This window comes from Scylla paramamosain, chromosome 9 (assembly GCF_035594125.1).
Source record: "Scylla paramamosain isolate STU-SP2022 chromosome 9, ASM3559412v1, whole genome shotgun sequence".
Taxonomy (NCBI): domain Eukaryota; kingdom Metazoa; phylum Arthropoda; class Malacostraca; order Decapoda; family Portunidae; genus Scylla; species Scylla paramamosain.
This window is the reverse complement of record NC_087159.1, coordinates 3,097,501-3,112,487: the sequence shown is the minus strand read 5'-3', so window position 1 is coordinate 3,112,487 and position 14,987 is coordinate 3,097,501.

Genomic DNA, 14,987 nt, shown 5'->3' with positions numbered 1-14,987 from the left:
GATGGTGATGTGGTGGTAGTGGTGATGATGGTGAAAGGTGGTGATGGTGAAGGGTGATATTAACCGCAGAAATTGATACCAGTGCTAATAGTCTGTTGCAGTGATGGTGATTGTAACGTTGGTAGTGACGATCATGATTGGTGATAATGAGGGGACACGTCCTACCGAGAGGAGATACCGATGATAACAGTGAGGGTAATGAAGGGGAAGAGTCAGGAGGAAGAGGAGGAGGAGAAGGATAATTGTGGATATCCTACACCGTGACCAAGGGGGAGGAAGAGGAGTGACAAGGAGGAGGAGGAAGAGGAGGGGAAGGTGAGAGTGGAGGTAAAGGAGGAGGAAGAAGAGGAGGAAAGTGCATGACTGTGAGAAATGCAAGGAGAATATGCATAAGAGAAATAATAAAGGATAATTAGATACAGGGAGGAAGGAGAGAAAAGCAGAGCGAAAGGGCGGAGGAGAAAAGAGAGCTTGAGTAAAAATGGAAATGTAAAAGAGATGAAAGGAAGATAGAAAAGAATAGATAGGAAAGAGAAGCAAAGGTGAAACATGGATGATAAAAACAAGAGATAAAGGCAAAAACTAAAAGGAAAAAAAGAAAAAAATAATAGATGAATAAAAACTGTGATTGTGAATACGGATCATAACAGAGAGAGAGAGAGAGAGAGAGAGAGAGAGAGAGAGAGAGAGAGAGAGAGAGAGAGAGAGAGAGAGAGAGGAATGGGCGGCGGACGGGCGGGGCCTTCATGTACTTCAGTATGAAACGAAGAGATGGAACGCCAGCTGACCCCGTGGACCGCCCACCCCCCCCCCTTTCTCCGCGCCACCCTTACGCCCCTATCCCTCCCCCCCCCCTCCTCAAGGGGCGCCCAAGGTGAGGCGAGCCAGCGGAGACGGATGGAGGAAAGGAGGGAAATAAAGGTGAAGAAAAAAAAATAAATAAAAGTAGGACACAAGAAGTAAGAGGAAACACGGAGAAATCGAGGAAGAAGAGGAGGAGGAGGAGGAAGAAGGGGAAGAGGAAGGAGAGGAATGACAGTGAAATCAGTGATCATTATTCCCGTGAAAAGGTGACGTGCGGATCAGTGTCTGAATTAGTGACAGGTGGATGACGGGAGGAGAAAATGAGAAATACAGAAAAAGAGAGAGAATATGGGTTCTCACTCGTCCCGTCTCTCTCTCTCTCTCTCTCTCTCTCTCTCTCTCTCTCTCTCTCTCTCTCTCTCTCTCTCTCTCTCTCTCTCGTACATCTTTTACAAGCACGAGTCACTGAATTACTCTTGCATCCATATCAAACCTTGCATGAGAGAGAGAGAGAGAGAGAGAGAGAGAGAGAGAGAAGAGAGAGAGAGAGAGAGAGAGAGAGAGAGGAGAGAGAGAGAGAGAGAGAGAGAGAGAGAGAGAGGGTGGCAGGCCGAGATCCGCACTTCCGCGACCCACGTAATGATCGACACATCCATCCATCTCAGCCACGGGGAATTAGAGGCTCTGGGGCTGCTGACCCCTGCACTCTGATTCAATTTGAGCCCCGTCCTGCCTGCCCCCCCCAATCTGTCCCCCGGCCCCACATTGCCTCCTCACCTCCTCACCCCCTGTCCCTGACTCCCTTCCCCTCCTCTGACCCAGCATTACCTTTCCTCACTCCGCTCTGTTTGTTATTAGGGAAGAAAGTCTCAAGAATTTGTTGTTTGTTTCGATGTTTCAATCCAGGAGGAGGAGGAGGAGGAGGAGGAGGAGGAGGAGGAGGAGGAGGAGGAGGAGGAGGAGTGGAGCAGAGTGTGGATTATTGGAATTCGCTACGTAAAAGTGGAGGAGATGAAGGAGATGGGAGAGGAGGACAGCTATTAGTGGCGTCTTCCCCTTCAGGTGTTTTGAGGAGGAGGAGGAGGAGGAGGAGGAGGAGGAGGAGGAGGAGGAGGAAGAGGAAGAGGAAGAGGAGGAGGGTCTGCCTGATCCCTCCGTATTCATAACTATTGCTCCTCCTTTTTTTCTACTACTTTTTATGCCTACGTTTTCTTTCCTCTATCTTCGTCCTCTTGTTCCTCCTCCTCCTCCTCCTCCTCCTCCTCCTCCTCCTCCTCCTGTGACTGAAGGCAGGGTAAAGAATGATGTTTTACTTCGTCCCTTGAGAAAACTCTTTGCAAAATCATTTAGCCGTCCAGACCAGATGTGAGGAAGGAGCTCAGAGGAAAAGAAGAAGAAGGAGGAGGAGGAGGAAGACTGGTACTGGTAGGTGTGCAGCAAGGATGATATGTGGAGGTGTGGAGAATTGGAATCCCCAGCAGGTGTGGGAAAGGAAGGGAATGGGAGTGTGAGAAAAGGAAAGAGAATCGGCCAAGGTATGTGGATGTGTAGGGGAGGGTAGGCGAAGAATGTTAATGAAGGAAGGAGACGTGTGTGTGTGTGTGTGTGTGTGTGTGTGTGTGTGTGTGTGTGTGTGTGGTATTTGGGAAAGGGCAGGTAAGGGGGACAGTCAAGCAGCCAGCCAAAGAGAGAGAGAGAGAGAGAGAGAGAGAGAGAGAGAGAGGACAGGTGGATAGATCGATAGAAAAACACTAGGTGAGATTTATGGTTTAGAAGAAAGACAGGGATGAAAAAAAAATTAATAGATGTTGGAAGGAGAAGGGGAAAAAAAAAAACTCCAGGTAATGGAAGGGAGCAAGAAAAAGAAATGAAGCGTATATAGACATGAATGGAAAAAAAAAAAAAGAATGAAAGGATGAATAGCATAGAAAAATATATACTTAATGTACAAAGGAGATGGAGAAAATGGAAGATAAAAATGGGAGGGGAAAAGAAAAGAAAGAAGGGTAATAATCTTAATAGTTTGGGTAGAGGGAAAAAAGCGGAGATATAAGAAGGGAAGGAGGAGGGAGGAAGAAATAAAGAGAAAAGAAAGAAGAGATTTTCAATGTAAGGAAGGGAAGTGAAGTAATGAATGTAATACTGGAGGAGAGAGAGAGAGAGAGAGAGAGAGAGAGGAGAGAGAGAGAGAGAGAGAGAGAGAGAGAGAGAGAGAGAGAGAGAGAGAGAGAGAGAGAGAGAGAGAGAGAGGAGAGAGAGAGAGAGAGAGAGAGAGAGAGAGAGAGAGAGAGAGAGAGAGAGAGAGAGAGAGAGAGAAGAGAGAGAGAGAGAGAGAGAGAGAGCGTTACAAAATTAAGAGAACAACAACGAAACAATTTGAAAAAAAATGTAAAAAAAAAAATATATATATAGGAAGAAACAGAAAGAAAAGAAAAACGAAGAAGAAAAGAAAACGAAAAGACACACAAGAAAGGAAGGTATAACAAAGAAAATAAAAACTTGAAAATAAGAAGAGAAATAGAAAAACACAGAGAATGACACGGAAGAAAGCGACGAAATACTGAATAGAAGGAAGAAGAATAAGTAGGATGAAGAAGAATAAGGAGAAGGAGGAGGAGGAGGAGGAGCAGCAGCAGGAGGAGGAGAAGGGAAGCGAGAGAGGGCCATTCAGAGAGACACTGAAGAATAGAATAGAAGAGAGAAAAGAGAGAGTTTATGGAGGACTGTGACAGGACGCGGCTGCCAATCTTGCCTCCTGTAGGTGTGTTTGGAGAGAGAGAGAGAGAGAGAGAGAGAGAGAGAGAGAGAGAGAGAGAGAGAGAGAGAGAGAGAGAGAGAGAGAGAGAACACAGAGACGTACAGATCCTAGCTACAAGAAGAGGAAGAACAGAATAGAAACGTGATAGGCAACCCGTGGAAGTCCTGTAGTTTTCTTTGTTGTGCCCCGCGGGTCAGGTCAGGTCAGGCTACTCACGGGGGTGTAAGGGACGGAGCGGATGGGGATGGTAGTGTCAGGGGGGAAGAGGATGAGGGAAATGATGTGGATGTTACAGGAGTGAAGCGGAGATCGTGTGTTATGTGGTAAGGATATTTTTATGTGCGTTTGTAATTATGTATAGTGTGTGTGTGTGTGTGTGTGTATGTCAGAGAGCGTTTGATCGCGTGGATTTAATTAACTCTATCCGTTGATGTGGTGTGCGGCGCCGTGGAGCGTGCAGGGAGGCAGCCAGGCGAGGCGCGGCGTGGTTGTGGTGACTGTCAGCATTTTTTGTTCCCATGCTTACACGGATTCGGGGATGTGCTGGGTGTGTAAACCGCGTGTGCGTACATGTCTGTATACGTGTGCGTGTGTGTGTAAAGCGTGTCTGTACGTGTGTGTGTGTGAGTATGTTTGTCATCACTAACACTACGTACCATGCCATTAAAACACCAAACACCACATCAGTAACAACAGCAATATGTACCTGTGTGGTTTGTCGATTAAAAGCGACAGGTGTACACTCGTTGTCTGTACGTGTGTATGTGTATCTGTGTAGCATCACTAACACTTCATACCATTCCCTTACAGCACCAAACACCACGTCAATAACAACACCAACACGTACCTCTGTGATTTGTTGATTAAAAGCGACAGGTGTAGATTTATTGGGACTCCAGGCGTTCTCTCCGGGGCTCGAACCTTGGCCACGTGTGACTGAAGGTTCTCCGCCCGCCGCCTGATGACAGGGAGGCGAGGCGAAGAAGGCAGAAAGCACTCGTATATCTTGAAGGAGGAGAAAATGTGGTATATTTTTTTTTTAGCCTTCAACTAACTCGGCTTATTACACTTAACCCCTCACCTCTCTCTCTCTCTCTCTCTCTCTCTCTCTCTCTCTTTTTTTTTTAGCCTTCAACTAACTCGGCTTATTACACTTAACCCCTCACCTCTCTCTCTCTCTCTCTCTCTCTCTCTCTCTCACTTCCACCTATCCTCATCACCCTAAAACTCCCCCAGTCATTCATTTCCACCCCCACTTTCCCCTCACCTCTCTCTCCTCTCCTCCCCAGTACCTCTCCTCTCTCCCCTCCCCTCACCAGTACCTCCCCCTCTCCCCGCAATACGTAACCTTCTTTCCCCCCACCTCCACCCCCCTCCCTTCCCCTCACTTTCCCCCCTTTCCCCTCATTATCACCCCACCTTCCTTAACTATCACGCGTCCTTCATCACCTCCTCCCATCTCTCCACGTTTCCTTCTAACCTTCCCCTGGAGTTTCCCCCTCTCATTCTTCCACACCCCCACTACACCTCCCCCCCCCTTCACCTTTGCCCCTAAGGTACGGTACCCCGCTAGTTTCTTTTTGGTAATTGCGGAGTTTCCCGTTTCTTGTCGATCTGCTCTGTGCTTTCTCCCCTTCCCCACCCACCTCTCCTCCTCCTCCGTCCTCCCCCGGCATGGCTTTCCGCTCCCCCCGCCTTCTCCACCAACTGCTATTCTCTCCTCCATCGCTTCAGTACCGCAAACTATACCGCCGCTGCTATTAAGACAAGCACACACACACACACACACACACACACACACACACACACACACACACACACACACACACACACACACACTAACCTTCATCGTCTTTATTGGATGATGTGTTTGTAGACGGTCACTTCTTCCTGTTTTCATTAAGACCTTTGATTTCCTTTCTTCTTCTCCCTCTTCCACCTCTTCCTTTTTTTTTTTTTTGACAGTTTGCGTTGTGGTTCTCCGTTTACCTAAAAAGCTTGCACAGCACTCTCTCTCTCTCTCTCTCTCCTCTCTCTCTCTCTCTCTCTCTCTCTCTCTCTCTCTCTGGTATTCATGACCGTTTTTTTTCTTTTCCGTTTCTCATTTTTTTTCGTTCCTCCCGTTATTTCCTCCTCCTCCTCCTCTTCCTCCTCCTCCTCCTCCTCCTCCTCCTCTTCCTCCTCTTCACCTCCTGAGTGTTAATGAAATGAATGCAAGAGAGAGAGAGAGAGAGAGAGAGAGAGAGAGAGAGAGAGAGAGAGAGAGAGAGAGAGAGAGAGAGAGAGAGAGAGAGAGAGAGAGAGAGAGAGAGAGAGAGAGAGAGAGAGAGAGAGAGGAGAATCTCATCTAAGAACACTGAAACTTAAATTCCTGAAGTTGCCCTGAAGATCTTGGAGGAGGAAGAAGAGGAGGAGGAAAAGGAGGAGGGGGGAGGAGGAGGGGAAACAGATAAAGAACGGAAGAAAGACGGAGGGGAAACGTGTGCTCTTCTTTCTTACTTCCAACTTTGTCTTTTGGGATTCTGTTTCCCCTCAGGTCGGGTCGCTGCGAGGGGAAAGGGGAAAGGGGAAGGGGAGATTGGAAGGGCAGGGTTGGAATTCGACAAAAAAAAAAAAAGTTCCATTGGGCAAGACTTGGGGAGGTTTAGTGGCTGGTGGTGGCTGGTGGATGTCCCTTTCTTCCCCCTTGGAGGTATTGCTGTTAGTCAGGGAGGTGATACAAGACACTCGTGGTATATGGTTTAGTTACCCTTCCCTTGTGTTCCCTCGTCGTCCTCCCTTGCGGCATCTTAGTCTGCCTCAAGTGCCTGAAGAAGCTGTCAGGCATTGGTACTTGTAAATCATGTCATCTAGTGTTAATCCTCGTCTTTCTGTGCATCAGGGGCTTGGTGGTGGTGTGTGTGTGTGTGTGTCGTTGTCGTACTTGTTGTGTCTTTTTGGTGGTGGTTTAAGTTTAGGTTGGTTCATCATTAATTTCTCTTATTTTTTTTTTTTCGTCTTTTCTTTATGTTGTTGTGTTCCTCGTTGATTGTTATTCTATTTTGAATATACTATTTTTTTTGTTTGTCTTTGCCCGTTTTGATTCCTATTTTTGGTACTTTTTTTGTTTATTTCTCTATCTCCTTTTTCTTCCTGTTTCAATGCTTTTCTTCCCTAAGGTAATATTTATTCAAGATCTCTTTCCCTAGCTTTCCTCTTTCTCCCCCTTTCTCCTTTCCCTTTGTACTTTTTCCTTATTCCCTCTTTACTCCTCGCGTCTTTTCTCGTCTTCATGCAAAATATCTTCATTTCACTCTGTCTTCACTTATCCTTCTTTTCCTTTCACTTTGCACGTACTTTCTTCCTTGTCATGTACGCTTCCCTCCTCCTCCTTCCCCTCCTTCTCCTTCTCCTCCTAGTTGGTCAGTGAACGCCCGTCCCCGCCCCTAACTCACCGCCTCTGGACTCGTAAACACCAGCATTTATTTATATTTTACGGCCAAGCTTGGGGAAACTTGTATTTTTTCCCTACCAGCTCTTTTCTCCCCGGCAACTTTGTGGGAGTGGGTGACTTCGATCAAAACCTTCGCGGTGGAAGTGTCGGCTCGGAGGAGGAGTTGGGGGAAGAGGAGGAGAAAGAAGAAGAGGAGGAGGAATAGGAGGAAGAGGGGGAGGAGGAGGAGAGAGGCAGAAGATGAAACTGGTGGTGATAGCGGTTCCTCAGTTAACCAAGTTTGTAGAAGTAGAAAGAATGTAAGAAAGAAGGAAGGAAGGAAGGAAGGAGGGAGACGAACGATATAGCAGAGTGAAGTGAAAGAATATAGGAGAAGGAGGAGGAGGAGGAGAAGAGGAGGTAACAGTGGGAATTTTGTTTGTGGCTCCGTGTCGCCGTTGGAAAGTGTTGGCCATTAAGACCAGAAGTAGTAGTAGTAGGTAGTAGTAGTAGTAGTAGTAGTAGTAGTAGTGGCCAGGTGAACAACGCTACAACATAATAGAAAAAGCGTAAATTTGTACCGTGTTTGTCCTATCGAGAGAGAGAGAGAGAGAGAGAGAGAGAGAGAGAGAGAGAGAGAGAGAGAGAGAGGAAGGTTCATAATCAACAAAGCAATGGCAGTGAACTCTGAAGCACCTGGCGGAGATCTCAAACCCGCCACTCGATCTGTTTGTCTTCATGAGGGAAAGGTGAAAAAAGTGTGTGGACGGGGAGCCGGGGAGTGTGCGGCGTGGAGGAAGAGGAGGAGCAGAAGGTGGTGGAGGAGTAGCAGTAGGAGGAAGAGGAGGTGAAGGAGTAAAAGGGGCAGCAGCAGCGTGAGGTGGAGGAGGTGGAAATGAGTGTATACCGTTGAAACTTAAGGTGGAAGAGCAAGGGGAGGTGGAGAGGTGGATCTTTCTGTCCGGGTTCATTGGTGGAAGATGTGGTGGTTGGTGTGGTTGTGGTGGAGGTTCCTTTGTCTAGTAATAGTGGTGATGTGTCCATGGTTATACTGTAGGAGTAGCTGTAGTGGTAGAAGAGCAAGGGGAGGTGGAGAGGTGGATCTTTCTGTCCGGGTTCATTGGTGGAAGATGTGGTGTTCCTGTGGTTGTGGTGGAGGTTCCTTTGTCTAGTAATAGTGGTGATGTGTCCATGGTTATACTGTAGGAGTAGCTGTAGTGGTAGTAGTTATGATAGTGTTGGCGGTATGGCATTGAAGTAATGGTGGCAGTAGGCTTAGGTCAGGAAAAGTAGGCTGATTGTTACAGATTGTGGTGATTGTGGTAGTACTGTAGAGGTGGTGGTGGTGGTGGGCATCGTGATGGTATTATGGTGTTGTTTGTTCCAGAATCGCCTGGCGCCCTCCCCCCACCACATCCTCAACCAAGCTCCCCTCTCTTCCCTCCCTCACCAACCCCTCACCTCCCTCCCCCCACCTCCCACACACTCAGTATTTCTCCTTGATGCGTGAACCTGCAATGATTGTGGGCGTTTTTCTCACTGATTACCTGATGATTTATAAAACTCTCTCTCTCTCTCTCTCTCTCTCTCTCTCTCTCTCTCTCTCTCTCTCTCTCTCTCTCTCTCTCTCTCTCTCTCTCTCTCTCTCTCTCTCTTATTGTTATTCATCTTTCTTTCGGTACACAAGTCTTCATTTTCCGTCTCTTCCTCCTATTCTTCTCATCCTCCTCCTCCTCCTCCTCCTCCTCTTCACGGGCGTATGAACTCAAGGTGGTTTACTAAATTTTCATGATTTGCTGGTTGTGAGCGTGGCTGTGTGTGGGTACTGCCCTCTTTCCTCCTCCTCCTCCTCCTCCTCCCCCTCCTCGCCGCCACTCCTTTCCAATATTTGTTTTTATTCCACTCCTTTACGTCTCTCCTTGTCTCTCTTTCTCACTTGTTCGTGCTCATATTTTATTTATTTTCTTTATTTTTTGTTCTATTTTATTGCATCGCTTGTCAACATTTCCTTTCCACTCGATGTTGTTGTTGTTGTTGGTGGTGGTAGTGGTGGTGGTGGTGACTTGTGAGCCTCTTTCTCCCTCCTCCTCCTCCTCCTCCTCCCAGCCGCAGTTCGTGAGCATGTGCTGGTCGAGCCTTGATATTAAACTCCCTCCTGCCATAAAGATGTACAGCTGGTCGATGGTCCTCCAGCGGTACTCTCCCTCATCCTCTCCCTCTTCCCTTCCTCTCATCTCCCTTTCCTGCAACCAGCATCTCTTCCTCTCCCTCTCCCATTCCTTCAGTCTCTTCCTTTTCCTCTCCCCCACGTTTTCCTTCATCCTCTTTCTTTTCCTCTCCTTCATTCTTTCCATCTTTGTCTTCTGTCTTTCCTCCATTCAGCATCTCTTCTTCCTCCCTCCTTCCTTCAGCCTCTTCTCTCTCTCTTCTCCTTTTTCCTCCATGCCTTTTCTGCGTCATTTTTTTTTTTTTTCACCTAAATCTCTCTCTTCCTTCTCTCCATCCAACCACTTCTTCCCTCTCCCTTTCCTCCATCCAGCCTCTTCTTCCCTCTCTGTAGATTTTCTTTCTCTCCGTCTTTCTTCCTGTATAACATAATTTCTTTCTGCCATTTTTTTTTTTTTAATCTCTGTTTTTCCTCGTCCTTTCTTTTGTTTCGTTCTCATTTTTCGTCTCTTTATTCTTCCGTTTCTTCTTTCTCTTAATTTTTCTTTATATAGTTATCTGCAGCATCCTCTTCTTTCCTTCTCTCTCTCTCTCTCTCTCTCTCTCTCTCTCTCTCTCTCTCTCTCTCTCTCTCTCTCTCTCTCTCTCTCTCTCTCTCTCCTTTCCTCGTAATGTTCCTCTTTTATCCCTCCTCCTCCTCCTCCTCCTTCTCATCTCTTCTTTGTATTATCTCTATTTCGTTCTTTCTCCCTCGCTCTCTCTGCTTCTTGCCTTCCCTCCTTCCCTCCTCCCCTCCTTCCCTTCCTTCCCTTCTTCCCTCCTCATTTCATTTCAATTTGTTCTCTTCTTAGACTTCTTTCTTCCCTCTTTCGTTTATCTCTTCTTTTTTCCCTTCCAATTACATTAACGTCTTTCCCTCCTTTGCTGTTCGTTTTCATTATCATAATTTGTTCCTCTTTCTCCTTTCTCTTTTTTTTTACCTACCTTTTTTTCCTGACTTCTCTATTTTTTTTTTTCACCTCTTTGTGTTGATTATTTTTCTTCTTTGTTTTTTTTTCATTCTTTTGCTACTTGTTATTTTTTTCTTTTCACTTGAGGGATGAAAAAGAAAAGGATAAGAAGAAGGGATTGAGAAGGAAAAAGAGAGTAAGAGGACAAAGAGAAAACTCGCCTCTCGTGGGAAATAGAAGGAAAAAAGAGAACAGGAAAAAAACAGTAAAAAGTAATGAACAAGGAAATAATTATGCGAGGAAAGGGAAATGAAAAGGAACATAAACACGATATTAGGAAAAGTAAAGAGATGAGAGAGAGAGAGAGAGAGAGAGAGAGAGAGAGAGAGAGAGAGAGAGAGAGAGAGAGAGAGAGAGAGAGAGAGAGAGAGAGAGAGAGAGAGTACGATATCTTTGTGTTGCCTAAGGGTGTGTGTGTGTGTGTGTGTGTGTTTACCTAGATGGACGCTTTGTATACCTGTGCGGCAGAGAGAGAGAGAGAGAGAGAGAGAGAGAGAGAGAGAGAGAGAGAGAGAGAGAGAGAGAGAGAGAGAGAGAGAGAGAGAGAGAGAGAGAGAATGTGAATGTGAATGTGTGTGCGTATCTGTGTTGACGCCTTTGTAAGTCTTAGCGTTCTTCGAGACTACCTAAATTGTGTGTGTGTGTGTGTGTGTGTGTGTGTGTGTGTGTGTGTGTGTGTGTGTGTGTGTGTATGCAGATGTGGAGGGTTTGGCTATGTAAATGCTGAGGTGTGCAGATGGCGTGCGGGGCTTTGAATGAGATGTGTTGCTTCTGTTGTTGACACCTTTTTGCCTCTTTCGTTTTATTATTATTATCTACGTTTTCTGTTTTTTTCTTTTTTTGTTAATTCTTGTTCTCTGTTTGAATTCTGTTCTTGTTCATTTCCTTATCTTTCTTTTTTTTTTTTGTCTCGTCATTATTATAAAGGTTTTCTCATTTTTTTTTCTTTTTATTCTTTTCTTCTCTTTCTCCTTGTTCATCTTCTTGTTCGTGGTCTTCTTTTCTTGTGCGTGCTCGTGTTATTTTTTTCCCCTTTTGCTGTTTATTGTTATTATTTTGATTTATCTCCTTCTTCTTCTTGTTCTTCTTCTATATTGCTCACGAAAAAAAAAATAAAACTCATAACTAACACACACATTTACATCTAATCCGTTTGTTTTGAGTACTATTCTTCCTCCCTCTCCTTACCACAACCCTCTGTTCATCCACCCATACGCTTAAAATCCCAAACTCACCCTCTCTCTCTCCCTCTCTCTCTCCTTCCATGCCTTCTCTGTTACACACTCCCTTACACACACACACACACACACACACACACACACACACACACACACTCCCACGCACTTTCACGCGGCCCGCCATCCTTCCCCTCCATCCTGCCCACCCGCCCACTCTCTTTGTCAGACCAGCACAGCGCAACACGGCACCAACGTCGGCAATTATTTTACAAGCCAAACTGTGCCGTGGGTTTGTCCCTTAGACGAGGAATTCCGCCGGCGAGCACACGACGATGGTGGTCATATATATAAAGGGTGTTAGTGGCGTGTGTGTGTGTGTGTGTGTGTGTGTGTGTGTGTATTGGTGGGTGAGTGTGTTTGTTGCGTTATTATGTTTGAATTCTCTGTGTTCTTTTTTATTTATTTTATTTTATTTATTTATTTTTTTGTGAATTCATACGTGTATTTATTTATTATTATTTTGTTTTGTTTTCTCTTGAAAAGTAATTAAAGGGAATTTATTGCTTTAGCGTGACTATATTATAATTACACACACACACACACACACACACACACACACACACACACACACACACACACACACACACACACACACACACACACACACACACACACACACAGAGAGAGAGAGAGAGAGAGAGAGAGAGAGAGAGAGAGAGAGAGAGAGAGAGAGAGAGAGAGAGAGAGAGAGAGAGAGAGAGAGAGAGAGAGAGAGAGAGAGAGAGAGAGAGAGAGAGAGAGAGAGAGAGAGAGAGAGAGAGAGAGAGAGAGAGAGAGAGACTTAACCACTTATTGGCTCCGTTTGCGAGACTCACGCACACACGCACAAAAAAGTCTCGACCCGTAACCTGAAAAGAACATTAAGATCAGTAAAATGTACGACGAGAGAGAGAGAGAGAGAGAGAGAGAGAGAGAGAGAGAGAGAGAGAGAGAGAGAGAGAGAGAGAGAGACCTAACATTATCCAGCTCAGGTAACACAGATGAGCTGCAGGTACAGGCAGGTAACCTTGTTGGCTTAGGGGACAAATTGGCAGTTTATTTACCTTTCTATTATTTAACTTGTTTTTTACTCGTGTGCTTTGATATCCAGATTATTACATTATTACTTTTTTGTTTTGTTTTTTTTAGAAGCAGAGTGTAACTTATTCTGAATTGCTATCATTTTCATTTCCACTGCCATTTCTGCTGACTTCATCAAGCTGTTCAGTGTGGAGTTACGAGCTAAACTTTTTCTTTCTTTATTTTTTTAACTCTTAGATTATTATTATTATTATTTTTTTTTTGTCATACAGAGGAATAGTAAGCAAATCAGCCATCCAGTTATTCAGCCACCCAGTCAGCCACACACACACACACACACACACACACACACACACACACACACACACGCAGAGTCAGTGAGCCTCGTTTTGTTTTTCATATTCTCTACAACTCCGTGTTATTTCGTTTCTCTTGGCGGATGTACTCGTATGTGAGTTTTTATTGTGGACCCCCCCCCCGCTCTCTCTCTCTCTCTCTCTCTCTTTCTCTCGCTCTCGCTCATATCAAAGGCGAAATTGCACCTTGTATTTTTATATTGTTTGTTAATTTACTTATTGGTCCGTGCATTGTTCGTTATGTGCTCTGCGAATGGCGATGATTTGCGTGATGGCCGCCTTGTGTGTGTGTGTGTGTGTGTGTGTGTGTGTGTGTGTGTGTGTGTGTGTGGAGGATTCACTGGATGGGTATGGATGGGTGAGTGTAGTATGTAGGCTGTCTCAGTGTTACTACTACTACTACTACTACTACTACAATCATGCCCTACTACTACTGACTGCTGTTGGTACTGATGACGATAATGACGAAAGGGGAGTGTAACTTAATGAGAAACGAAGAGAAAGGGAAGATGAGTGAGTGAAGGGAGAGTAATTTTAACGGAGAAAGGGAAAGAAAAGGGAGAGACAGTAGATTCATAAAAAAAAGAAAGAGGAAACGAAAAGGGAGAGAGTAGGTTTATAAAGGGAGGAAGGGAAAGGAAAGGCCATGACATCTGATCGCGTGTGTGTGTGTGTGGGTGTGTGGTGGCGGAGGGCGTGGCGCAGGTGCCTCGGCCCTGGCACCACGTGACCTGCGCGCCTCAACAATAGCAGTGAACATTATGTGACTGGAGGCTAATTGCTGTGGCGCGAACAATGCGAGGAAGAAAAGTCTCGAAGGAAGCCGCTCTGGGAATGAGAGAGAGAGAGAGAGAGAGAGAGAGAGAGAGAGAGAGAGAGAGAGAGAGAGAGAGAGAGAGAGAGGAAAAAGGTAAGTGTGAGAGGTAGAAAATGAAAAGAAAATTGTAATGTTTTAAAAGAAGAGAGAGATTGAAAGAAAAGAAATGAGCCAATAGAAAATATGATGGATGAAGAAAAGGAAGTAGGTGATAGTTAAATAATGATAAAAGAGATGAGGTTAAGAGGAAGGGAGAATGACTTTAGTGTGTGAGTGAATGTAGAAGAAAGAGTAAAAAGGAACCAGTGATTGAAGCAAAGGGGGAGAATAAGAAGGAGAAAGAAGAGACTAAGAATAAAGAACAAGTAAAGACAACAACGAGAAAAAAAGAAAGAGAAGACCTTCAGATTAAGAGGCAAAGAAAGAAAGTGGCCTAAAGAATGAGACAAGGAGAAAAACGAAAATAGAAAAGAAGAAAACGTGATAATTAGAGGAATTAAGTGATAGAGAACAAAGAATGGAGCAATGGGAACAGTGAGGGGAGAGGAGGGAAGAGAGATTGGAGAAGGGCAGATGAAGAGGAATGAAGGAAAAGTTGAGTGAAGGCTTCGTGATTGTAAAAGAATGGAAAATTAAGAACAGGACAGGTTAGTGGAGGTGAGGGTAGGCACTTTAAAGACGTGATGAAGTGGAAGAGGAGGAGGAGGAGGAGGAGGAGGAGGAGGAGGTGGTAATAAAGAAATAAGAGGAACAGACAGGTGGATGAAGGAAAGGGAGAGAGAGAGAGAGAGAGAGAGAGAGAGAGAGAGAGAGAGAGAGAGAGAGAGAGAGAGAGAGAGAGAGAGAGAGAGAGAGAGAGAGAGAGAGAGAGAGAGAGAGAGTGGAGGTAATTGTAAAAGAAGAATTGTCTTGTAAGAGGTTTATTGTGGATGAAAAGCGGTGACGAAAGAAAAAAAAGAGTTAAGAAATCCATTATGTATTTTTTCCCTCCTACAGTCTTTGTTAATGGGGCTGATGGAGTATTTTTCTAAGGGGAAAGTGGCGGTGGTGGTGGTTGTGGTGGTGGTGGTGGTGGTGGTGGTGGTGGTGATGGAGACATTAGCCCAAATTGGCGAGAATCGTTTTTGTCAAGAAGAGGAAACAGTGGAAAAGGATTAAGGGTGCTGGGGGGAGGGAGAGGATAGGAAAGGAGAGGAGAGAAGTGGCAGCGGGAGGAACAGAGGGAAGGAGAGAAGGACAAACACCACCTGCTACCTTCCATCACCCTCCCTCCCACAATCCCTCCCTTCCTACGAGTCGCCCTTTTTCTCCCTCCCTCCGGCAGCAGGAGTCACGGAGGGTCTGGTCTGAGGAGAGGAGCGCTGCGGTGACTGGTGAATTTTTATTGGCCTCCGCAGATGGCAATT